This window comes from Pimephales promelas, chromosome 25 (assembly GCF_988280905.1).
Source record: "Pimephales promelas chromosome 25, fPimPro1.hap1.1, whole genome shotgun sequence".
In the NCBI taxonomy this organism is placed as follows: Eukaryota; Metazoa; Chordata; class Actinopteri; order Cypriniformes; family Leuciscidae; genus Pimephales; species Pimephales promelas.
Genome location: NC_142793.1, coordinates 16,119,710 through 16,145,096, shown reverse-complemented (window position 1 = coordinate 16,145,096; position 25,387 = coordinate 16,119,710). Strand labels below are relative to the sequence as shown.

Here is a 25,387-nt window from a genome sequence, read left to right as displayed (position 1 = left end):
TGACTTCTCCCTATGCTTATGAAAAGTCTATTTCCTCACTCGGATGAGTCATGTGGTCCTCCCAGCTTCCACGGATAATCTTTCAGAGGCTGGGGTCACAGGCAGGCTGCAGTTCAACGGGCCCCTGACTATTTGTTTGATGAGCGGCCCTTGGCCCCCCTCGGAAAGGGTACAAGGTTTATGCAACTTAGAGGGGGGCGCATGGGCCGACCATTTTTGTAATATTGCTGAATAATCGCTCATTGATGGGAGTCCCACTGTCCATGGTGATTCTTCCAGCAGGCACAGAGCACTGCTCTGCCTCTGCCAATAATACTTTGATAATGGATGGTTCTGGCCAAGGCCCACCGAGTGGCATATGAAATCATAGTGGCATCTTCCTCTCTCTGTATATCTGTCTCTGCTGTCCTGCCTGACGGCTGTGTGACAGAGAGAGTGGAGAGTGGGCTTTTTCCTTCATGTCTGACTAGTCACTGTAATGACTGCAGATGGGAGAGCTGCAGGGGGCCGAGGCTCCGGGGCCCTGTCATTGTTTTTGGGGCCGCCCCGACCCACTCCTCTCATCCTCTTTTGCCTTCTAACACAGAGCAGTAATTGAAAAGTACATTAAAGCAAATTGCTTATATCAGAGGACGCAATTTGTCCAAACCGACATGTATTTATTCTCAAATAAATAAGAGAAAGCACTTCCAGAAGGTGCAACGGGTCTCCACAGCATTGACGTATTAGACTGTTTATTATTTGACAACAAACACTGAAATCATTTGTCCACGGTGATGGTCCTCCCCTGGGATGTTAGAAGGATTAACGATGATCTGCTTATTGACTTGAACTAATGTTGCACTTCGACGTTTAAAAAAAACACACACACTCGTGTTTGTCTTGTCAGTGCAGAACACCTGCTATTTTGACTATTGTATATCAACAAACAGTTTTTGATCCTCCTGGTTTTTAAAGTTTAGATGTGAGGAATACATGCTATTGTTTTATTATGCTCCAGACATAACAATGTTTAGTTTAGTCTGGAAATGTTTTTTTGTTACGTTCTAAAAAACATCACATTGCTTTCATCTTATGACTTCAGACATACACTGCAACTCTTTTAGTCGCTAATTTGAATGACGGCCGGAAGTGGGCCACAGGATGGCAGGAATTGGTCTCAGGGGACCCTCGGGCTTTGCTTATGGCCCCTGAGATGAGGGTTAGTGTTCCCAAGTGAGGGGCCACGGGGAGAGCAAGCAGCTGTGTGGAGTCTGGCCTCCATCTTGCCTGGTACATCACCTTAGGTTGAGCTGAGCAGCCATCCAGAAACAATTTGGTTTTGTCCCCTAATGCTGTTGCTCAAGCCTGGACTCGCTTCACTTTCTGACTGTACATCTTTGTTTTGAATATGATACAAAATGAGTGAAGAGCTTTTAACCTTATACAAAGTAATAATTATATATCTCAAGGTGGGCTCTTTTGACCTTATCACTATTTGTCCACTAAGTGGATGCACATTTAGGTATTCAAGAGATACCCTTTTTACCCATAGTAGAAGAAACACCCAACTTTGCATATAGTCTGTTGATGTTCTTTATGTATAGGGTTATATAGATTAACACATATTTGATTTTACATACATTTGTTGTGATCTGTATTTATACTATTTATTTAATGGTTATCCCCTTTATTGTACATAATTTACAAGCTACTTTTTCTGGATTACACCTTGAGTTAATAGGCTACAGCAAATGTAATCCATTAATTAATATTTACTAACATTGGGCCTAGAAAACAATTAGAACATAAACCTTATATGATGGGGTTATGTTGAGTTTAGAAGATATTTCTGGTTAAACGTGATGAGTTGTTGGACTGTGAGCTTTAATAGCTCTTCAGACTCTTATGGGTTAGTCTTTACTCCAGACCTTTACTGACATTAACCCTGATCTCTAACCTCTACTGTGCAAGCACAAGTTTATCAGACCCCTCAGGTAGATCAGATTCATTTCTCATCTGCATTAAGTCAGGATCAATAAGTCCCAGTTTGTGGATGATCCATGGAGTAACATTTTATATAATTGAATCAACCTAATTAAATTCAACGTTAGGCTTCAGTATTTGTTTTACATTAACAAGTTAATGCATTTAATAATTGAATTAAATTAACTTGTAATAACCAAATGAAGCCTGTAACTCATGAAGTACAATAATTGTGAAGTTGTCATGAAGTCCACTTGGACTACGAATGAAAATGAGTTTGTAAAAAGGAATTATCTTTAAAATAACAGTAATTCACTGCACTCCGAGATTACTGCACTCTTGCTCTAAGCTCTGCAAGACTCTTGATCAAATGTTGAAAATTTCAAGGTTGACTGCTTTGAAATCAAAGCTAATTTAGGACAGATGTTGAGTGTCTTTTCAAGCAGTTAATTGATCTGATGTTTTGTCTAAATCCGAGAAGAAAATGTTGCATTAATCAAATTAGTCTCGTAAGAGAGTGTGAATGTCTTAACATTTGCTAATTAGTCTATTTCTGCTTTGGGTTTGTTAATTTGATTAATTATCTTTCTAGGAGAACACTTGTCCAATTGATAATTAGATGAAAAATATGATCTTGTATATTTGGTACATGTGCTATATTGTGAAAAACATGAGGAATAATGCAATTCTATATTTTTTTAATTAAAAACAATAGTTTTTACTATAGTTTTTATGTACTTTTTTTAGTATATTTCAAATTTCTCATTATTTTTGTACTAATATCTAAATATTACAGTCCTTACTTATATGTAGTGTACTACTGAAACTACTGTTCAGAAAACACAAAGTTGTACTTCCTTCAAAAGTAGTTAAAAATCCTATATCCTCAACCTAATGCATGTTCTCATCTCGCTTACCCCGTAGGCTTCTGTTTCAAGCTTAGCACACAACAGTGATTGAGAGAACTACTACAGCTGGAAAGAAAGGAATTACTAGACCCGAATGAGGAACACCTCTCCAGCAGGACAGGGCTCAGTGTTTGTGGGACTTAATAAGCTGCCAGCCCTAATCTCAGTTTGAGGTGACCCCTGTCACTGTCTTTTTCCCCTTTACATCAGCACCAAAGGGGGAGAAGATGCTCTCATCACAAGAGGATTAGTCGGGACACGAGGGACCCAGCATGCAGTAATGTGCTGAACAGGGATCTGTCTTTGCACTGGCTTAAAGTAACATAGTAAGTTATTTTGTCCACTACGAAACACATGGCTCAAGCTCACCTTGTTTAAGAAGACTTTTCAATTTCAAAATTTCAGTTTACTTTATTTGTACACTGTAAAAAAAAAAATGTGTTCAAATTACGGTAAAATACCGGCAGCTGTGGTTGCCAGAAATTGAACTTATAAAATACAGTAGCAAGATTTTACGGTAAGAAGGTTTTACAGACTTAATTTAAAATTTACAGAAATAAACCATATTTTATTATCTGATAAAATGTTTATTTACGTTAAATATCTGTTTTGTACTATTGTAGTACACTGACAACCAACAATCACAGCAGTGATGAATCACATGATATATGGAAGCTCATCACAAGCAGCTCTTGCACTAGAAACTCAACCTTAAAACATTAATTCTGCACAGACTGATTCACTCAAACATTAAACACCATCATGGTAACACATGAAATTTAAAAAAGGCAATAAACATTAATTTAACAACATTAAATGTCGCATAAAACCTTAATGTAGATACCTGATTATAAAAAGACTACGCAAACTATGAAGAAACAAGTTGTTTCAACAAAAATACATAAAATGTGAAGTGTCACGCAGAGAATTGTGGGAACGTCAATTTACGTTTTTTCACTGTAAATTATACAATGAGTTGTTCATTTTCACTTTCAAAAACTGTAAATTTAACGGTATTTTACAGTAAAATTACAGGAAATTTACCATTAGATCTATCACAATTATTTACCGTACATAGTAAGGAAAGGTTCTGTTAACCAATTAACAGTTTTTCACTGTAGCATTTTACCGTTAAAATCACGATAATTTTTTACAGTGCGAGTTACTTTCTTTTAAACGATTTATCAATTCACAAAACGTAACTCCAAATGATTTTCCAATAATAGCAAAAGAAATTTAATAGTCGTCGTAATCTTAAAAAAAAACTAAAACGACTTCCTTTTCTGTTGACATCATCCATGCCTCACATTGGATAATGTTAACGAATATGCAAATAGCTGCATTCCCGTTTCACTTGTCGCACTACGAAAGTAAAATGACTAAAATTTCACTGCACACCGCAAAAGGCATATGGAAAGTAGAAAGTAGAAATTTAAACTGTAAAACTCAAATCTAGAGTGATAAAATGAGTGTTCTCTCCTTGTTTAAGTTTAGCGAAGCGAATAAACTTGAAGGCTTCGAATGCATGTGAAAATACACACGTGAACCTAAGCTAATAATTGCAGTGTATTCGAATGAAACTTTTTCTTTCTTTGAAAGAAGATGATATGTCTTCCCACACATTATGCATTAATTAGATAGGTGCAATTCTGTCTGAGGTGGCGATGCTCTCGCAGAGGGCAAGTCTTTTCGTTAACTCAACAGAAAGGTGCTGTTTAAAAGTAGCATCTGCATAACATATAATTAGACATGCTTCAACTCAAAGAAACTTAAGTTATTGTAGGGGAGGCGTACAGAGACTCATATTATACGTGTAATATCTTTTTTTGTCAGGCTGGTTTGTGCTGTGTTTGTTCTTAGTATCTCCGAACGGAACGGCTGTATTACTATCCAGGTATTTGGAGAATAAACTTTTGAATAGATTCCAAATTAGATTAAATTGTCACAGCAAGAGAGAGTCATACCATGTCTTAATTTTCGACAACAATACTTTTCCTAACCACATCTGCTCTCTGTTACTAGGACATTTATACTATAGCTGGGTTTTCAGGTGATTTCTGGTTCAGCGAACCTGGTGGGGATCAGCGAGTCGAGGTACGGTCTGTTCTCTGTCCGTGTTGAAATCGACATCTGACTGGAATTGATTCAGACTCATCTGGATTTCACACTTTCACCCTGATGTTCCAGAATTATGCGCTTTAAAAAAATAGAAAACAAATAAAAATCCAAATTGCTTCAGTCTATCGCTGCAGATCTTTCAACTTAAATTTGTCTCATTATGCTACATGACTCACAAAAAATCTGCCAGAAGAAATGGGTTTTAGTATATGACTTAAAATGTCCCAACAGGGTTCTTACAGCCCAATGCCTCGCACAAGTAAAGGGAGTTATTTGTGGGAAAAGGAGTGTGAAATCAATGAAGTGTGTGAGTTAGTCTAAGGCCGATATATAACAGATAGCACAGGTCAGCTCTAAGCTCTGCTGATTTTCTTCCCTTTACTCTAATACGTGTCAAGCGCAACAATCTTCTCCCTCGATGCCTCCCCTCCAGGGCCGGAGATCCGGAGAAGGGATTGTCCTCTGAAGCCTAATCTCAGAAGATGACACCATCTCAATTGCCGCATCACTGTTGAGTAATCTAATCTTTTCCAATGAACTCAGAAACTCAAAAAAGGCATTATGCTCCATGAGTCTAGTCACTAAATTTATCTAATGAGGAAAATGATGTCAGTAGCATGGAAATAGACATGGATGGGGGCTGAGGTGGCTTTCATGTTGGTCTGCGGTTTTGCATTTGGGCATTAGGTTAGCTGAAATTACACAAGCACAAAGCAATGCAGTACTGCCATTAGTTTAGCAAATGCAATTGTGCTCAAACAGTAGGGTTGGAAACTTCTCTCTCTCTTTTTCTCATCATTTGTAATGATGAAATACATCTGTGTATTCGTATTTTATTGATTCACTATAGATAACCGAACTGATTCACATTATTAATTCGTTCGAGAACTGAAAAATATTGTTTGCGGTGTACGTATGTTTTTGATTCACTGTAGAGAACCGATTCACATTCTGGAATTGGACTCTATTTTTTCTATATATATATTAAAAAAACGTTTCACTGGAATCATTGGTTTGGAAATTGGGCTACACAATTTGCACTGTATGTTTTGTCTGCTATAAAGAACCGATTCATAAGAGTCATTTGTTCGGGGACTACATCTGTTTTGCACTGTCGAATAGATTCACTAATGTTTCTGAATACAGCAGCATTTTAGTAGCATTCCGTCCTAACTTGCGAGTGAAATAAAAGTTCTAAATAAGAACCAGTTTTCGGTTCCAAAACATATCAAACAAACAGAAAATTTTAGTAGCATTCCGTCCTAACTTATGAGCGAAACGTCATAAGGTTTTTCAAACATTTTTACAAAATAAAAGTTCTAAATAAGATCCAGTTCTCGGTTCCAAAACCTATCAAACAAACAGAGCATTTTAGTAGCGTTCCGTCCTAACTTGCGAGCGTACAAGTGTATAGCCTATGCCATGAATAAAAAAGAGCTAAAAAAACTATAACAATTTAAAACCTATAAGACAATAAACGTTTTTATAAAAGTTAAAATCCCCACAGTAACGGTTTAAAACATAGTTTATAGGGTTTGAGTAATCACTGAACTGTAACTTTACATATTCAAAGCATTTTTACTGCTTCATAAGCTAGTATTATTGTTTCACTCTGATTTCATATTCATAGAAATTATGTGAGAAACCTGATATGGTCTGCTACCCCTTACATCTTAAATGAAATCCGCATCCAAATGTGTGAGCATTTTACTAATAGCAGATTCACATAAAGGGACATTATTATAATAGTATTCAAATGTCAAGTCAAGTCATGCTTCATTGTCATTCAACCACGTAGTGGACTGTTCCACCATATAATAATATGATACAATCAAATATAAGATGCGTACATAACATACGTAGGACAGAGTATCATGTGGTGCGTGTTGATGCAATTTAACAATGTTGCATTTGCCACCTCATATTTTATAACGACAGTATGTTAAATCACCTCAACAAGTAGCCTTCACCGCTGATGGGCCCAGATGTGTTAAAGGCACAGAACAATACTTCCACCATGTTTAATAGGTGTGTAACCTTCCAGATTCATCTTCCCGTCACCATAGTTTCAGCATTAGAGCGAGCAGTGTCCCCTTCTGCATTTCAAGCCCAGTGCATTGTATTTGATTTGCTTATTGGCAAGTTTATGCCCCACTTGGCACCATTGATGCTAAACAGAGAAACAATACACCCATAGTTAATGTACAAATATTTGCCATGTGACCTCATAGGGGAATCCTTGCTCGCCTTGAGTTTGTAGCATGATACTTGAACTTTCATTTAAAGGAATATTTCGCATAGTGATACAGGACAAACAGAAGTATGTAACAAAGATGAAAGATGTTAAGGGATGAGGGATTGTTATATGAAATTATTGCTTAGCCCCACACTAAATTATAATTAGATTACTAAATCTACACACCCTAATTTCATCCTCAAAAAATATATATTGAAAATGAAAATATTAAAATAATAGATCCTTCAAAAATATGAATAAATACTAAAATATCACTGCAACTGAATTGTAATATTGGATATAACTACAGAAAAAAAAGGTTATAGTAAGATATTTATTCACACTAAAATCAATGTAACACATATTGTTTGAATACACTATTGATGCGGTGAGTATTTTAACATTTACGTATGCATTGTAAATACCAGTTACCCATATTACTTGTTTTTTAAAGAAAAAGGGGGACATCGGCTGATAATTGTCGGCTGGGTTTGTTCTAAACTGTGAATATTCCTTTAACGACTTAATGTTATAGTGTATTTATAATGGTGAGTATACTCAAAATATTTGTTGAGATATCGAATTATCAAGCAATTGCGTTTTGTGAAATATTTTATTAACAAGACATTCATTGGAGGAGATAGCAGTCTGCTAGCATGTATTAGATCAGATTAGCAAATTGTTGCAAAAAACAAAGTTTCTCGATGCTTTTGTCAGCTCTTGTGGATGGATAACTCAGATCACGCGTAATTACATTATAGCCGAGATACTTTGATCTAAGACTAACACATGCCTCAAACGCATTAGAGGTTCATTAATGTGTACCATGATCACCTCCCTAACACTACATGGCCTCGTGTGAAAAGGGCACATCTTCATTAGACTTCGTGTGACGGTAACACTTAATTAGAAACATGGATTTGGAACCCGGGGAGCGCTGCAAATGGAGTTGTTGCTACAAGCCAATCAGATGAGGTGGCGAACACCTTTTCCCAGTATGCCGATGGCCGCGTGTGACTGTGTGTGTGCGTGTTGGGGAGGGGGCAGTTCAGTCGAGCATGACGGCCCCTCCTGTCACCCACTGACCTGTGAGGGGGCCCCAACGAGCGGCGAGTGGTTGTCAACCTAAGCACTAGTGACAGGCCCCACTCCGGGCACAGCTGTGCAGGACCCCGCTGTTGTTTTCCCACTGCCTGCTGGGCAGCTGCACTGCTGAGGGGGCGACGCTCTCGTCCTCTCCCCCCCTTTCCCTCTCTCTATCCCTTTCCATGCCTCTTCCTCTCCTACCCTCACTCGTTTTGTCTCTTTTTCTAAATGTAAACACAAATTTGTATCTTTTTGTTAGTGTTGCACCGTAATTAATTTCTTTTCATTAAGGCAAAACCGAAAATAAAGTTTTGGAAATTAAATTTGAGTGTCGTGTTCTCAGGCTAATTCAATTTCACTATTAAACATCAGTATTTCGGGAATTTACTTTTTTTAGTGTGTGCTGTTTTGGCTGAACATTTGTTTTTCCGAAATGTCTGTGCATCACTCTGTGATAACTCATCCTAACCTCTAAGGTTATATGAAACCTTAAAGGGTTCTATCAGGAGCCTCATATATAAAGAACCTTTTAGGGGTTCCCATTTTATGGATTTAGTTTTAATCCATTCATTTTGTTTCAACACCTTGTAGAATTTTTTTCAAATCCGTTGAATTAAACGGCTCATAAACATATTTATCACTAAAATTGAAATAACCTAATAAACCTGGAAATATAACACAATCATTTACAAACATGTCTCCTTATATACTGTAGAACCTTTTTGGCATAAAAATGCTCTTTAAAATTCCAAATCTCCTTTTACCTAAGCGTGACCGTCATTTGCGTCTATCGTGAGTGATTTGCCCTGTTACCAGGCTGGGAAAATGGCAGTTGGGGTTGCAGTGACAACCCCCTGCTCTTACCCCAGGGTGGGCGACAGGCTTGTAGCCCTTGGGGAGCCACTAATCCCTTAGTCTGTCCTCGGTTCTCAGTTACTAGTTCAGGGTCATGTAAGACCTCAATAGTTCATTAAACTCTGACATGAACAGGTCAAAGGACCAGTTTTGCTGTCCTCGGTTCATCCAGTTGCCTCATTTAAAGCTGTTCGAAAGATTTGTGTGTTTGCACTTTTATTTTTTTTTAATACATATTAGAGAAACAATAAAATAAATTGTTGTCACCTATATCGGATATGTTTGATAAACTATAATTTAACATTAATTAACCTAACATGAAAAGATGCATCAAATGTCTGTATCTTGTCCTTAAAAGGAGGTATTTTGGTTTGTCTTGACCATCTTGATTGTATCCAACAAATAAATTCATGCAATAATCTGACAAATGTTGATAGATATTAGATATTTTTTTTAGTTTAAACTAACTTTAAATTTAGCTGCGTCCAAATGTGTGGCTAGAAAAGGCATATATTTAAAACAAAAACTCTTTTGCATCAAGCTTGATATATTGTGATTTGATTAATTCAGATTTATTTTAATTCTGATTTTTTAATTCAAAATTTAATTCAGTGTGTCAGGGTTATGTTTAGTTTGTCTGTGTTTTAGGGTACATTTACACAACAACGATGTCGAGTTTTCCCTTTGTGTTTTTCGCGTACAGGCAGCAGTGTGGTAAAAAAAAAAACGTTAACATGTATTCATGAAAACGACAAAAAATTCTGCATTTTGCATGCCAGGCTAGAAGGTGGTGATGTCCCTTTGTAAAGAAAAACTATGCGCCTATAGACTGAACATGTAATACACATACACATAACATCACCGTATTCACAAATTCGTGTTTTTGTAGTTTTCAAAAGTTTATTTTCAGGCCTGCAAAAAGCTGTTGTCATGTAAATAAATGTCCAAAATGCATAAAAAGTTTTCCATTTTTGCCCATACTCCAGAGGCGGTAAATACCAGGGATTCTACCCCTCTTATAATGTGGAGGAGAGTGGAAGAATTAGCAAAATGACAGTTTCATCGTCCTGCACCAAGCTTGTTTCGTCATCCAGAATCATGTCAGTATTGTCTGTGTTCCCACCCTACCTACCACTCCGAACTCATTTGCCTGACTTGTGTTGACCAAGGAGGCCGTTCCTGAATTGTCTGCCTGCTCAGTGTCTGCAAGGTGGCTGCTTTTAAATGATCTGTCTGCCCCTTATCGGCCAAGGGGGCCTTTTTTGAACTCCCTGCTCATACTACCTAATTCTTCTGCCCTGTTTTTGCTGGCTCAATTCAGCCCATCGGCTCCTCCTAAGCCACCTGCACCTGGCATCCTGGATCCGCCTTGAGCTACCAGATCGCCAACTCTGCCCTGGAGTGTTGAACCTCTAGCTACACCTAAAACCTCCAAGCCCGTCAACTCTAACTCGGCCCTTCCGACCAGCCTGCTCCACCTTGGCTCCTTGCTCCCTCGGCTCCACCTAGGACCGTCGTCCCTATGGCTCCACCGGTTTTCCTCATCCCTCCATCTCTTCTAAAGACATTATCATGGTTCTTTTTACTGACTGAATAGACTTTACATTGTTTTTAGCAACTGTTAAGATTATGCCAAGGTAATGCTGTAAATTACCCTATTAGGGTCATATTATGGTAAAAAAAAATAAAAAAAAATACCATAATATGATTCCCCCCACCCAGAACCAAATGTAGTGGAATATTTATTTGTTTACTAACCTCAAGATGTCTTTCTAAAGGTGAAAAGAGAATAGAAAGCATTTTGACATGACATCTGTCTGTCTAAATTACTGAATAATAATATTCAAAATTATGGCTTTATTACATTCAGTTTCTGAAATGAACTCAAGTCATTTATCAGTAAATAATTACGCACCATTACTGGTGCAGTCCCTGCCAAGTTAGTTACTGTCAGATTGGTTAACAACCTCTCTGCCAATAGCTGGTTTTTGGCACTTGCGCCGTTGATGTCCTTCTCTCTTGCTCTAAATAGCTTTGCATTCTCTCAAAGCAGCTCTAAAATGATCCGTCTGTGCTCTGCTCACTGCGAGATTAAAAAATGAAAAAGAAACAATGTCGGATTGTCTTTGTACATGAGCTCTGGGCTCTTGGGAGACTCATTCTGCTTCAGGCGGAAACATTGTCCTCAGTACAGATGTAGGCCTTAGTGACAGACAATTTAACACTGTCTCAAAATACGCACACACACTAGTTCGGTCTTCCAATTGGTACGTTTATTGCCATGTAAATACAAATTGTCTGTAAACAAAGCTAAGCTCCGATAATGAAATTATAATCATTCCAATAATGCTTGCTGTGCCGTGGATGTAATAATTATGATGTGTTTTTGTTTGTTACTGTCCTCAGTTATCATTAAGGGAACATTTTAAATGTTACGTTTAAGCGTTTTGCATACACTTATCCAGAGCGTTTCGCATCGCATTTTAGGTACACGTTTTATCACTTCACGAGTTCCCCGTGGGAATTGAACCTGACAGTAACATGTAGCATGTAACATGTTTAAAATGTCAAAATGTTTCAGGTGCATAACCACCCCCAAAAAGAAAAAGAGCAATTCATGATTCTCTCAGACTAAATTTGCTGAAGTGTCTTTCTTCTCAGATTTGTCTCCTGTGAAAAAGACCCCACTCGGATTTGCTGAGATGCCAAAGTACAGTCAAAAGTCTAAGATCACTTCATGAGCTCAAACATTTCTCATCAAATTATATCAAGGCTAAGTTGTCTTTAATTTGATACATAAGTAGCCTACTTATTACAGAGATAATGTACTTTTATTTATATGTACTTCTAATGTACTTTTCAACCTACTGTAAATGTAATGTTTTCAAACACTTAATTACAATTAATTGAAAATGTTTTATACTTTAAATGTATATTAAATGCCATTAGTTTTTTGACCCACATATGTAATACTTCTATTGTCTTAAAGTGTATTGAGGTGTACTTATAAGCATTCTAAATTTGATTTATTCTAAAATTATTTTCAATTGGAACTTGTGTCATGTATTTAAATATATTTTGTTTGTAATTATGAAGTTGCGATTTAGAACATAAAATATTAACTTTAAATGTTGGCATATTGAATAACCCACTACAGTTAAAAATATAATCAAGCACTGCATATGTGCTTTAGCATCAACAAGACATTGAAATTAGACGATTTGAAGTGCACTACACATGCCTACGAAAAGCAACCTGCCCAATAATATTCTCATATGAGTTGTAAAGAGACTCAAGCTATTGTTAACCCTAAAATTTACAGTGATTACTTGTTTACTTTTCCAAATGACATGATTATTATGTGATTGTGTGGGCTACATCAGCGTTGTGTAGATGGATGCCAGTGCCGTCAGCGTTGTGCCTTCGCTGTGTGTCTGCAAGGCACTTCCAGAGATTACATTGTGCTACGCTAATTAAGAGCTTGCCTTGCCGCTATCCCAGAGCTAGCATAACGCCCGGATCAAGCGTGAGCTTGCCAGTGACTTCAAGTGATGAGTGTACAGGCCACGGCCGAAGTTATGTAGAGCTTTTCAGAGTTGGATTGAGATGTCAGCCGTCAGAGTTGAACCACATTCACTCCATTGATCCATTTTCTACAAGAGTAAACAAATCATCAAAGCGAAGATCCGTGCCACAAAGTGGGTGGTGTAGTCGTGGAAGATTTGCGCACGTCTGAGATTTAAAGTGTAACAGGCCAACGTTGATGTTTGTATCCATTGTGCGTATCCCTGTGCGGACCTGTGTGTGTGGCAGCAAGCGTGTCTTCGCCGTATAAGGGGGAGGGCGGCATTCTGCACCCTTTCTCACACTATCCCCAGTGGTGCGTGGCTCTGTGAGGCTGCGCTTAGTCAAGCAAGCCGCCCATGCTCACTGGCATTTCCTAAATGCGGCCCAGCTGGAGGCCGACTCTCTCGCCCGCCTGAGTGGCACACACACACTCTCTTAGCAGGAAAGGGAGGGACGGCAGAGAAGGAGGGAGACGTGTGGCGGCTGATGGAGTTCTGCCCCTCGTTCGCCATCACCGGTACCGCTACGGCTATTAGCCACTGCAGCGACGCATTTGATGCGCATTTCCTGTCACAGTGGTCTAGCTCCATTTCGAATGCGCACGAGGCGCTTAATTTTCATCATCCGACTGCGTGATGCCCTTTCTTTTAAGTAATGTCAGTGTCTTTTTTTTAATGGTATTCCTGTCAAAAGTCTCTAAAGGTAATAAATGAAGCTTATGGGGGTGGATAGCTCGTGGGCGGGAGGGGCAGAGAGAGATAATTGACTTTCCAGAAAGCTTCTGAAATTATCTCCCGACTTCAATCATTAACATGAACGAGCATGTGTTAGGGAGGGGTTGCACATGCATCTGCACACAAAATGCAGGCAAACATCATGTTCAGTAAGGATAAGCTTAACTATACTAACATATTTTAAGATAGTTTACTATGGCTTTATTTGTAACTTTTTTTTCCGCATTTGCAACTTCAGAGCTCAAATTTGCACTCTCACATTAATTATGACTTAATTTATCATAATTTCGTTCACAACCTCACAGTTGTGACCATACAGTATATAAGGTTTCTCACATTTGTGATTTTAATTCACGCAATAGTGCAACTTAATATCTCATATTAGGATTTTCAGATTTCACAGTTATAACTTTTTATTTCTCAATTCTGACTTCATATCTTGAATTTGTGATTTCATTACTCACAATTACGACTTCCAATTTTTTTTAGTTGAGACTTTGAACATTTGTATTTTCACGTCTTATAAGTATGACTTTTTCTCACATTTTCGACTAGTTCTTGTACTTGTGACTTTATATTTCACAAATTTCTGACTATTGCAACTTTTGGCGCTTTTCCACTGCACAGTACCAACCTGACTCGACTTGACTTGACTTGCCTTTGTTTGGTTTTCCACTGTGTAAAAGTTGTACCTGTACCTGCTTCCGGGTACTTTTTTTTTTGTTCCACCTCCGGCAAGATTCTGAGCGAGCTAAGGCGAGCTGAGGCGATTCTAAAATGTGACGTGAAAGCAATGCCGACTGCTGATTGGTCAGAGAGAATTTTCACCATTCACGGCGTCATCATCATTGCATACACCAAATATAGTTTTGCCAGAGATAGTTACATTATTATGGCAACTCGGAAGAATACGCCGCGGTCAGACGAGGAGGTGCAAACTTTCCTTTGTTTGGTGGCCGAAGAGAGGATCCAGCGAGACCTTGATAGGGCAACGAGGAACGAAAGGTGTCGCTTTGGCGACTAGGTACTATTTGTGGCGGTACTGTCTGCAATGGAAAACGGAGTGAAAAGCGATCTGAGGCGAGCCGAGCCGAGTCGAGCTTGTACTGGTAATGGAAAAGCGCCATTTATTGCGACTTAAAATCTCACAGTATATCATATTTCTCACATTTGTGATTTTATTTCATGTAATAGTGACTTTGTATTGCAACTTCAAATCTCAAATAAGATTTTCATATTTCCTGGTTATGCCTCAATTGATACAGTATATCAATTACCAACATGACATCATGACTTTTGCATAAACATACACGGCACTTTCAAGTCAAGTGGCGTGTTATCTATACGCATTTTGAGCTATGCGCGTGTATGCGTGTATGTCTACGCCGTTAAATGTCCGAGTGATTCCGCGTGTATGTACACGCCATTAAATGTCCAAGTGAAACGAAGCAAAATGTAGATCTACATCTGAGGATGGTAGGGGAAGACTCATAAATGCTATTAACCCCAGTGACGGGTAGGTTTAGGGACGGGGTTGGGGTAGGTCATATATATACAGTAATGTGCAGTCACTGAAATGGTGATACAGAAGGCCAATCTTCAATTCTGCCATTCCTTCTGTTTGGCTCTTAACAATGTTTTTGGTAACACATGAGTTTAGGGTAGAATTCTCGCTATATTAACTAGTTGCTTATTAGCATGTATATTCCTAGGATATTGGCTGTTTATTAGTACTTATAAAGCATATTAATGCCTTATTCTGCACAATCATATTCTACACACCATAATCCAACCAAATACCTACACTTAACAACTACCTAACTAACTATTAATAAGCAGTAGGAGTTTATTGAGGCAAAAAAAAAAACTAGTGAGAATTAGACCCTAATGTAAAGTGTGACCAGTTTTTTTTATTATATGCATAACAATATAACTGTCTGAAATGCATTACAGAAACTCTTAATTGATCAAGCCTATTTATGACCTCAAAATAGTCATTCTTATGACTTTTCCGAGTGATTTACTTATTCAGGCGTTAATAGCAACAGCAACACTGCCTCGTTTCTGCATAATATTCATATACGCTATTGGTTATAATAGAGCTGTCTAGATAATTATTAGTCATCATTAAACTGTCCCTCAAAGGTTTATTCTCAGCTCATATTCATTTCATTCTTGAAGGCATAATCATGGCTCAAAGAATAAAGGCTTGCGGTTTAATAATTCTGTGTAAATACTTAAAGACACAGGGTTTTTTACTGCAATAATACAGCCATACTTAAGTTAAAAAAACACAAAAACCTCTAAGAAACAGGCTTTGTTATCTAAATTGTGAAATTATGTTTTGTCATCTACTTTAATCACTCATTGTTCTCCTTCTAACAATGGACCCGCAAAAGGAATCACATAAATTGGTGGTAAATTACAGTACGCCTGTAACAGTCGACTCAAAACATTCCACCTGATTTAAATCCATTGTTGTCCCAGCGGAAACAAAAAAGAAAAGAAAATGTTGAACCCCCCAACACGTATTCTGCATTTTGCATAAACTCTTTTAGTAATTCTCCCGGTGGACTTCATTGTCTCCGACGTGCGTTTGAATTATCCAGCTCTAATGTGTTTTTCATTAACACAGCTCTTAAAGACCCTGCGCACTGGTGGGTGTTATGTTGACCATGTCAGATCCAAGTAGGGAAAGAGAGAGACGAGCAACAAAAAAAAAACTTTCTAGTGCTATTTTGTTGTGCACTGTAATTAACTTGCCAGCAGTAACACATTAGCATTGCATTAAGCTCTCAAGAGCGGAGCTCAGCCGCTAGGTAAACAACAGGAGATTGTGTTGGCCATGACTTATGTTGCTTTGGAGACTCTGTGACCCCCATTAGAGCGCTGCCCTTCTCCTGGTGCCCACAAAAGCGGGCACGGCTTTAACTGTCACCCTAGCACCAGCGTGTTATCCCCACCATTCTGGCTTTGTTAATTATTAGTCATCTCTGATGAGATTGCTTACCTATGTGGCTCATTATTTATAGCTTAACTTTAGTGCAGGCAAAACTCGTCACATTCTGTATAATGCTTTAAGATTATGAAATGTTCCCTTTTAAATCTTTGCCTTTTTACAATACATAGGATGTTGATTTCAGCCCATTATGAGGGAAACATGGGCAAATTATCTCGAATGTTGTAAGAAATTGGTCATACCAATTTTTGCATTAATATGTTTTAGCGTGTTTATTGTCTAAACACTTCAAAGCATTTAAGTTGGGGCAATTTGTTGCATAATCTAAACAAATTTTGTATAGAATTTATAAGTTAGCCAAAACAATGTTTTGCAGTTTTAACTAATAAATTATTTTTTGTTTGGTAATTGTTTTTTTTTTTTTTTTTTTGTTATCATGTTCCCTGTGGCAATTGTCAATTTCAAACACTCTGTTCGCATTTTGGGGAAAGTTGTCAGTTGTTTTAAAGTAGTTTTTAAAATGAAGGTCGATAAAGCGTTTAACTATTGAAATAGATAATGTATTTATAATAATGTCATATGGTGTTTTTTGCCATTAACTGTATTATACATGTCTATTGACAATTTCTGTGTCACAAATTCCATTTTAGCTTACTAAGTTTATTTGGAAAAACTTTTTAATAGTTAAAGTGTTTGAGTGTGAATGTGAATTTTTCCCAGGGTGAACGTGATTTCACCAAGTACCACATGCTTTCCAATCAACCAATTAAATTTGAGGGACAAGTTTATAGTTTGTCAAGTTTAGGCTTAGAACCCTTTCATTGCCCACTGATTTTAGGGGAAATTTATGGGTAGGGTTAGGTTTAAGGGTAGGGATTGGGTAGGACTATATTTTGGGAAAGGAATGTTGATCCAGGACCGACATTACTTGACAAAATCACAGTGACCATGTCCCAGTGCTCTCAGTGCTGGGTTGTGACAGGAAGGGCGTCCGACATAAAAACCTGTGCCAAATCATGTGTGTGTGTGTGTGTGAAGCGGACCCAGTAAATGAGTGGGAATAATGCTAAGAAAGAGAGAGAGAGAGAAAAAAAACTCTTTAATAGGTTGTTCCATAGTGACATCTTGCCACACATAATGCGTTAACCTTTTTCTTACATTTAGATGTTGAATATTGTTCAAATTGAGAACTTTTTTTTTTAAGAAAACTTCTTAAGATATCCTATCTAGTGATTTTAGCGAGGTTTGGTGAACATTTCTGCAGCTGTGACATTTCAAACCTCCGAAAATAGCCTTGAAGCATCTGGACACCTTCCATTCATCCATTCTTCTCAATATGCACTCATCCATCCGTTCTTTCTGGCCATTACGTGCGATGGCTCCTTTAGCGAAGCTCTCTTTCGCACCAGACGTGTCACCCCTGATGCGCAGTGGTTACAGGAACCCAGCAGCCCGAGCTCTGTGTGTCCTGTCAGGTTGCCGTATGACTTGTGTCAGGAACAATCTGTTGCCGATTTGTCCGTCTCTGGTGGTGTCCAGCCATGCGGCAGGTCCGCGGCCTCTCTGACCTCAGGTGATGGGACACTGCCCTGTCACATGATATTTGCAGATAGACTTGCACACCGTGTACGTGTTTGCGAAAGTGTGTGTTTGTGTGTGAGTGCTTGGACCCTGTAGGCTGTTTGTACAGTAATTAGCTACAGTAGAGAGGAGGTGGCAAAAGTAATTCGAACAGACAAGAGTTTTTACACTTGAAAGAGAGATCACACACACACTACTCTGAGTGTATACTATTTGAAGTGTGTGTATGTGGGAGAGACTGAGAAACCGACTTATACCTAATGCATTTTTTGTTTAAGTTTTCACAAGCAAAAACTTGCATTTGACTTTCAGAGCATTCAAGATAAACATTTTATAAGGTTGGGGTTGTGCAACAGAATTAATTTTTAACAAGTATTTTTTTGTGTTTTATTTACAGGCAGATAGTTTTGAACACTGGCTGGTAATGTATTTTCTCAAAAATGTATTTTGTATCATTTTTAACCCCAAAAAGCTACAGACTGAAGCTTTAAAAGATAAATACATTTTGAAGCATTTTATAAGTAGAAAGTATTTAAGTATATAGATATAATTTTTTTTTTTTTTCATTTAAATGCAACTAAACCACTACAAATGATCCAGAATGCTGCAGCTCGTCTGGTCTTCAACGAACCCAAAAGGGCCCACATCACTCCTCTGTTCATCTCTCTGCACTGGCTACCACTCGCTGCTCGCATCAAGTTCAAGGTGCTGACACTTGCTTACAGATTGACCACAGGATCAGCTCCCTCCTACTTCCACTCATTATTACAAGTCTACATCCCTACCAGAAGCCTATGATCAGTCAATGAGCGAAGGCTCGTGGTACCACTACCAACACAGAGAGCCTTAAAATCCCTCTCCAGAACATTCTCATTCACGGTACCATGCTGGTGGAATGATCTCCCCACCCTCACCTGGAATGCAGAATCCCTGACAGCATTCAAAGCACAACTGAAAACTCACCTCTTCCGTGAGTACTTAACATAATATAACATAGAATAATAATTCTTTCCTCTAAACCCAACACAGTGTCTGTCTCTTTCAATCTGACCAAAGCAAATCACAATAAAACATTACATTCAAAAACCCAAATGTACAAAATTAAATGTAAATAATATATTCAATTCAACCCATCACAGATTAAGATTCAGAATTTCAACATTTTTTCCCCAAAACAAACAGAATATCCAACTATATGAATTGGAATTACCAAATCCAACGAATTTGATTCAGTTGAAAAGACTTTGCGAATCAAAAGTCTCAATTCAAAGAGTCTCCTTTTTAAAGGCAAAAATCTAATAAATTCAAAGAATTGGTGTCTTTCGCATCCAAAAAACAAGGAAAATCAGAACTGTCCTACCATTCGATGGTCTCAAAGCACAGATCAAAGTGGAAACGGTCCTTGGGCAGCCAGCTCGCCATTTGTGCACACACAACCATGTCGTTCAATCAGACGATTCCGCTCCAGGAGATCATATTTGGCACAAAGCAGGAAACTCTCACAGGGAATCACGTTCACATAGAACACAAAAAACCCAGCCTTGCAAAAGACAAGGCAACACAACAATCAGTATCTGATTCAAACTTTTTTCATAACAATCTACATTTCACAAATATCAACTTAACTTCTCAACAGTTATTAAGTTCATCAACTCTTATAAATCAATCACACTTATTTTAGAACACAATTAGCATTTAAACCCCTTTTTTTTCTTTACATGTGGTAGCTTTAGCCCACGTGCTATCAAAACCTGTCTTGGTTGCAGTCGTGGCCGAGTGCAGACTGAATGGTTGCCTGTGAAGCTAAAAATCTAAATGTATCTCATTCACCTGCTTGTCGTTGAATCAACATAGATTTTATTGTTGATTCTGCAAGTTTGATATAGATTATAGGCCCGAAGTCAAATGAATGAGTACTTACATGTCCTACAGGTTGGGCCGCTGTTAGCCGGAACATGCTAGCTAGCATTCATTCAACCAGAGAGATGGTACCTGATGCTAAAACAGAATCAGAAACATTATCTTAAGGAGGGCTTTCTGTCAAAGTATTTATATTTTCATGTGGGCTCTTTCAAATACTTGACAAAAAATGACATCCTGAAAAATGTAGACTCCCGTATTCATTCTGCACTCGTCCGCCCACAGGAACGCTCCCTCAACTCCCTAAACTTGTCACTTCTTATATCCAGAGAAAGTCTGTTATAACTTAACTTACTGTGTTTACTCAGCTCTTAAGGTGATTTTCTGAAGTAAAACTGACGCTTCATCTTTTGTGTGATGTACAATAAACTTTATTAAACTCATCAGTAGTAGCTGCTAGCTATGTTTGATCATCATTCGCACCTGGTCCGAAACAGCAGACTTAATGGATACAAGCAGATGACAAATACGTTATAATAACCATAATTAAACTACTAAACTATACCTGTTCCATCTCTATACAGCACCCTGACTCCACAGGCATTATTGTCCGACTCGAAATGAACACCGTTACTGAGAGTTTCTGATATTATCGTCATTCCGTGAGGTGAAATTTTCCTGAGAGACTGAGCGCGAGCTCACGAAGCTCCGCCCCCTGTGCCGGCAGCAGCAGTTTATTTGCATTTAAAGGGCACACACTAAAACAGCGCGTTTTTCTGAGCCCCTAAAAATGACAGTTTAAACATGCTGTAAAAAAATATCTAGACTTATTTTACATCTTGTGAAAAGGGGCGTAATACGGGACCTTTAAACTATGTGCTGCTACTATTGGCTCACAGAGGTGTCAGTCACTACAGCACGATGTGTGATTGGGTAAATCTCTTTTCCATCTAAAACACAATTTTTCTTCTACTTTTAAAGGGATAGTTCACCCCAAAATGAAAATTCTGTCAGTAATTACTCACCCTCATGTTGTTCCAACCCCGTAAGACTTTCAATCATCTTCGGAACTTAAATTAAGATATTTTTGATTAAATCTGAGAGCTGCATCACTCCTCCAGGCTTCGAAACTTGATGGACCAGAAAAGTTTAACTTTTTGTGCGCAAAAAATACAAACAAACAAAAATAACGACTTTATTCAACTACTCATTTCCTTCATGTGGGCCTTGAGATTTCACTTAGTGTAACTGGGCAAATCTTCAGTGCTGTACGTCACACGCATTACACACATGACCAGCGTTGGCCAATAATAGTGAGCCAGAATTTTCATTTTAGGGGTGAACTAACGTTTTAAATCTTCATTGGTAGCCAAAATTGCCCAGGTTACACTTGCTTTAATTCTCTTTTTTTCTTACTTGGAAGTTGAAATTTACAGAGACAAAATTGAGAGAATAAATCTTAAAATCTACAGAACTGCATCTCAGTTTGTAACATCAAAATGTAGCAAAAGAGAACATAAAATAGAAATTTTTGTTCTAGACTGACTGAACACAGACATGAGACTGATCTCCTCAGTCTATCTCAATGCATCACAGGATACGTCACCATGTCCCGACAGGAAAGGCGCGCATTGACACGACCTTGTGTTTCTGCATGTGTGTGTGTGTGTAGACGTGAGGTTTTGTGTGAAGTGGTCACTGCGGGGCATCGACAGCAGCTGGGACCGTCCACTCGGGGTGTGTGTCCTGAGGTGTGACGGCCACTGATGGTCTGCAGAAGGTGGTTTGGCCACAGCGTGGCAAAGTCGTCTGTTTGCTGAGGAGGTGACCAGGAACCCTGGGGGAAATGAAGAGGACATGTACACACTTACACAAACACACGTGCAAGCTGCATTTGAAGAGTCAAGACAAGACACCATACTGGACATTACTGGCAAAAAAAACACCACGTGATATTTGCATTATCTTCCAATCCAATAGTTGAGCACTATATCCATTTTAAAACTACTATGTTTTATTGCTCAAATGTTGCTCTTTGAGTCCTAAATTGAATTTTATTGAGGTGTCAACTTTGGCATTTTGTTTTTTAAGTTGTACTTAAACACAATCTTACTGATATTTGTTTACAGTAAGAATGAGCTATGATAGCTGTAAATCGTAGGCTATATCAAAGCTCAAATTATTTATTTTTGAAATAAGACAATGAGAAATGTGTTTTTATATTTAAAAAAAATCTGAGCAGTTTAACACATCTTTGAGATCTGAAATTCTTGATCAGGGTATTTTTATTATTTTATTTTATTTTTAAAGATTTTATCTCTCAAAAATGTTTAAAACATTAAAAATGTATTTTAACAAACAATGATAAAAATATTATAATGTAAAAAAAAAATATTTTATTAAGTATTAAAAATAATTTTAATTTAATTTTAAATAAAGTTAAAATAATATCATAATACTAGTATAGCAATGAAGAAAAATAAATAATCTGTTTATAATTAAAAAAATACTTCAAGGGGTGTGTGAATTTATGAGCACAACTGTTCATACACGTGCATGTGTGTGTGTGTGTGTGTGTGTGTGCGTGTGTGTGTGTTTACATCCAGACGGGATGCTGCAGGTGAGCCGGCCCCAGAATCAGTCTCCTCCTTTGCATAAGCACTAATGACAGCAGCCAGCACATGTAAATGAAGACGCTTCGCTCGGATTGAGAGAAAGCAATGTGTCTGAGTAGCCACACACTAATCATCCCAGCGGGAGCTCCATCTGATTCAGTCCCATCATTCCGCATGTGTTCAACATCGGCCCATTTAAATGTCAGGCCTTGATGGGCCACCCCAACTGCAGACAGGGGAGGGGGAGGGGGTGCGGTTGTGATCTGATGAGACGAAATTACCTTTTAATTAGTCGATTCTTTAGACTTTCATAATTGTTTTGGTCTTACAACAATTGTGAGGCCTGTAATTTTAAAAGCTATTTTCAGGATGAAAGCCCAGGCAGTATGAGAGAGTTTGAGAGGTTGAAAATGAAAGCGGCGATTCAGTGTTTGTACAGACATTTATTGTTTATGTGACTGGTTTATGTTCATGGCTGGTTTGAATCATACTTTTTAATAGTGAGCCTGCTGATCCCAGGCTAGTTTCTGTGACAGGGACCTTTAACCTCAGCTTTGCTTGCTTGTCATGTCTGCTTTTTGGGTGTCCACTTTGCTTTCAGCTCTCTGAATTATTGATCATCTTTTCAATGAAATATTAAGATGCTCCATGTGCATCTACCTTACTGTGATTTACTCCTATTTCAACACAAACAGGGCACTATTGATATTATAAAGAAAGCTTAAGAGACAGTGAGTTTATGTGTTTGTTTCTATGGCACTAGAATGTAAAGGCACTCTCAGATTTTCTGTGACGTTACCCTCGGGACACACACTCACACTTTCACACTCATATTTGCCGGAAGACACAAATGACATTTATATTTCAATGTTCTGATTCTCTGTTCTAAATATGTGGAGGGTAAATTGGATGTAAAAATGGAGAAAGTTGTCTATATGAGGGTTGTGTTTAGGGTTGGATGATAGAATATACAGTTTGTGCAGTATAAAAATCAATATTTCTATGGAAAGTCCCTGTAAAACATGGAAACCCAATGTGCGTGTGTGTGTGTGTGTGTGTGAGAGAGAGAAACAATTATATAAATATTGTCATGTGAAGTTTTTTTTAAACTATGGAAGTTAAAATAAATTAAATAAATATAAAGCATATGTGTGTATATATATATATATATAGTAATAAAGAAAGAAAGAAAGAAAGAAAGAAAGAAAGAAAGAAAGAAAGAAAGAAAGAAAGAAAGAAAGAAAGAAAGAAAGAAAGAAAGAAAGAAAGAAAGAAAGAAAGAAAGAAAGAAAGAAAGAAAGAAAGAAAGAAAGAAAGAAAGAAAGAAAGAAAGAAAGAAAGAAAGAAAGAAAGAAAGAAAGTTTTTATATTGAATGTAACATTGAGTAGATCATAGAGTTCTGTTTCCCCCTAGTGGTCAAAATAAATAAACTGCATCTTAAATGATTTCTGTACTTTTTAAACACATACTTTGTAATGAACAGTGGAAACCTATTATATACGGATACCTTATTTTTTCATCATTTTAAAGAAAAACCATTTCTGTTGAAAGAATGGGTTTGACATTTATATTTGTATTATTATTAGAAATGTCTTATCTTTTGTGTTCCCGTTTAAATGCTACCTTCGTCACTTTCAGGATTTGAGCGCAATAACATCCATGGTCGACAGGGGGCGTCAGAATCCTAAAAATCCCCATCCACCAGTATGATATGATTCTTCATAATCATACAGCCATGTAAGCACAAAACGCGTCTGTTTAATCCAAGCGTACTAATATTAATAAATTATTTCGTTTATTATTAAGAAATTCTATCTAATAATGATGTAGTTCTGAAATATTCCTAGTATTGGTTCATGCACTTACTATTTTTTAAATATAATTTTGCATTAAATAGATTTTTCCCTGAGGATGCAAAAAAAATTCAATGTTGTTAGTTTGTTTGTTTGATCTTGGAAAATGCATTGGCCTACATAGGCGTTCAAGTTGGAATTCGTTCTCGACTAATGAATGGCGACTTCTGAACTAAGCCTACTTGAAATAATAGAGGCACAAAGTTTTTTTCCGTTAACAAAAGCAAAGTGTGAAACATTAATCCCAACTCCTGATATGTTGAATATGAACTGAAGACATACAATTAGACACACATAAAAAATAAAAAAAAACATCAGAAATATAGCAGAGAAAACACAAGAGATGATTCTTAAGATATGAAGAATATAGGCTATTCATAGAATAATTTAACAATCACAACAGTTTCAGGCAAGGTGGCCAAGTCCATTTCTAACCACAGTTTTCTTTGGCCACAAGATGGAGCCAAAACCCACAAGACTGAGATTGGTCAAGAACAGACACATCATGTCATGTGGTCTATGATATTTAAATATTTCTGAAATTGTTAATAATCCTCTATCAAAACGATTATTAAGGATTTCACATATATTTAAAAGGGAAAAAGGCATATTCCAGGTTGTGATTTGGTTTGTGTATAGGTTAAAAAGTTTAAAGTGAATTATGTCATTTTAAATTGATGGGATTTAGGCATATCAAATAGCCTATGTCCAGAGGTTGCTTTCTATGTGTACCTCAGTAATGTACTATAGCTACATCCCATTCCCAAGCATATTATAATGAATTGAGCAGCAATAATTGGTTTCTAAGATTAGAGAAGGATGGGATTAGGATTTGTTTCAGGGTCAAGATCAGGTTAAGCAGAGGATTAGTATATTAGGATTAAGGACACAAAGGAATAGGGGATGTCTTGAAACACAAGGTGAGATAGGACTGACTGACAATTGATGTGAGATATAAAGTCATCATCCCTAACATTGGCGTTATCCCGTTTATACATGCCTTTCTCGCCAAATAAATAAATATGTGGAAATTATTTTATTTCTGTATA

At 37.5% G+C, this 25,387-nt stretch overlaps 1 protein-coding gene across 1 annotated transcript in view; it reads right to left on the bottom strand.

Moving 5' to 3' along the window:
• dnajc24 (DnaJ heat shock protein family (Hsp40) member C24) overlaps positions 1-19,549 on the bottom strand; it is a 65,808-nt gene extending 46,259 nt beyond the window's left edge. The window contains exon 1 of the mRNA XM_089127702.1: positions 19,370-19,549. The gene's annotated coding sequence lies outside the window, so the exon portion shown is untranslated. The remainder of the gene's footprint in view (positions 1-19,369) is intronic.
• Between the last annotated feature and the right edge of the window lie 5,838 nt (positions 19,550-25,387).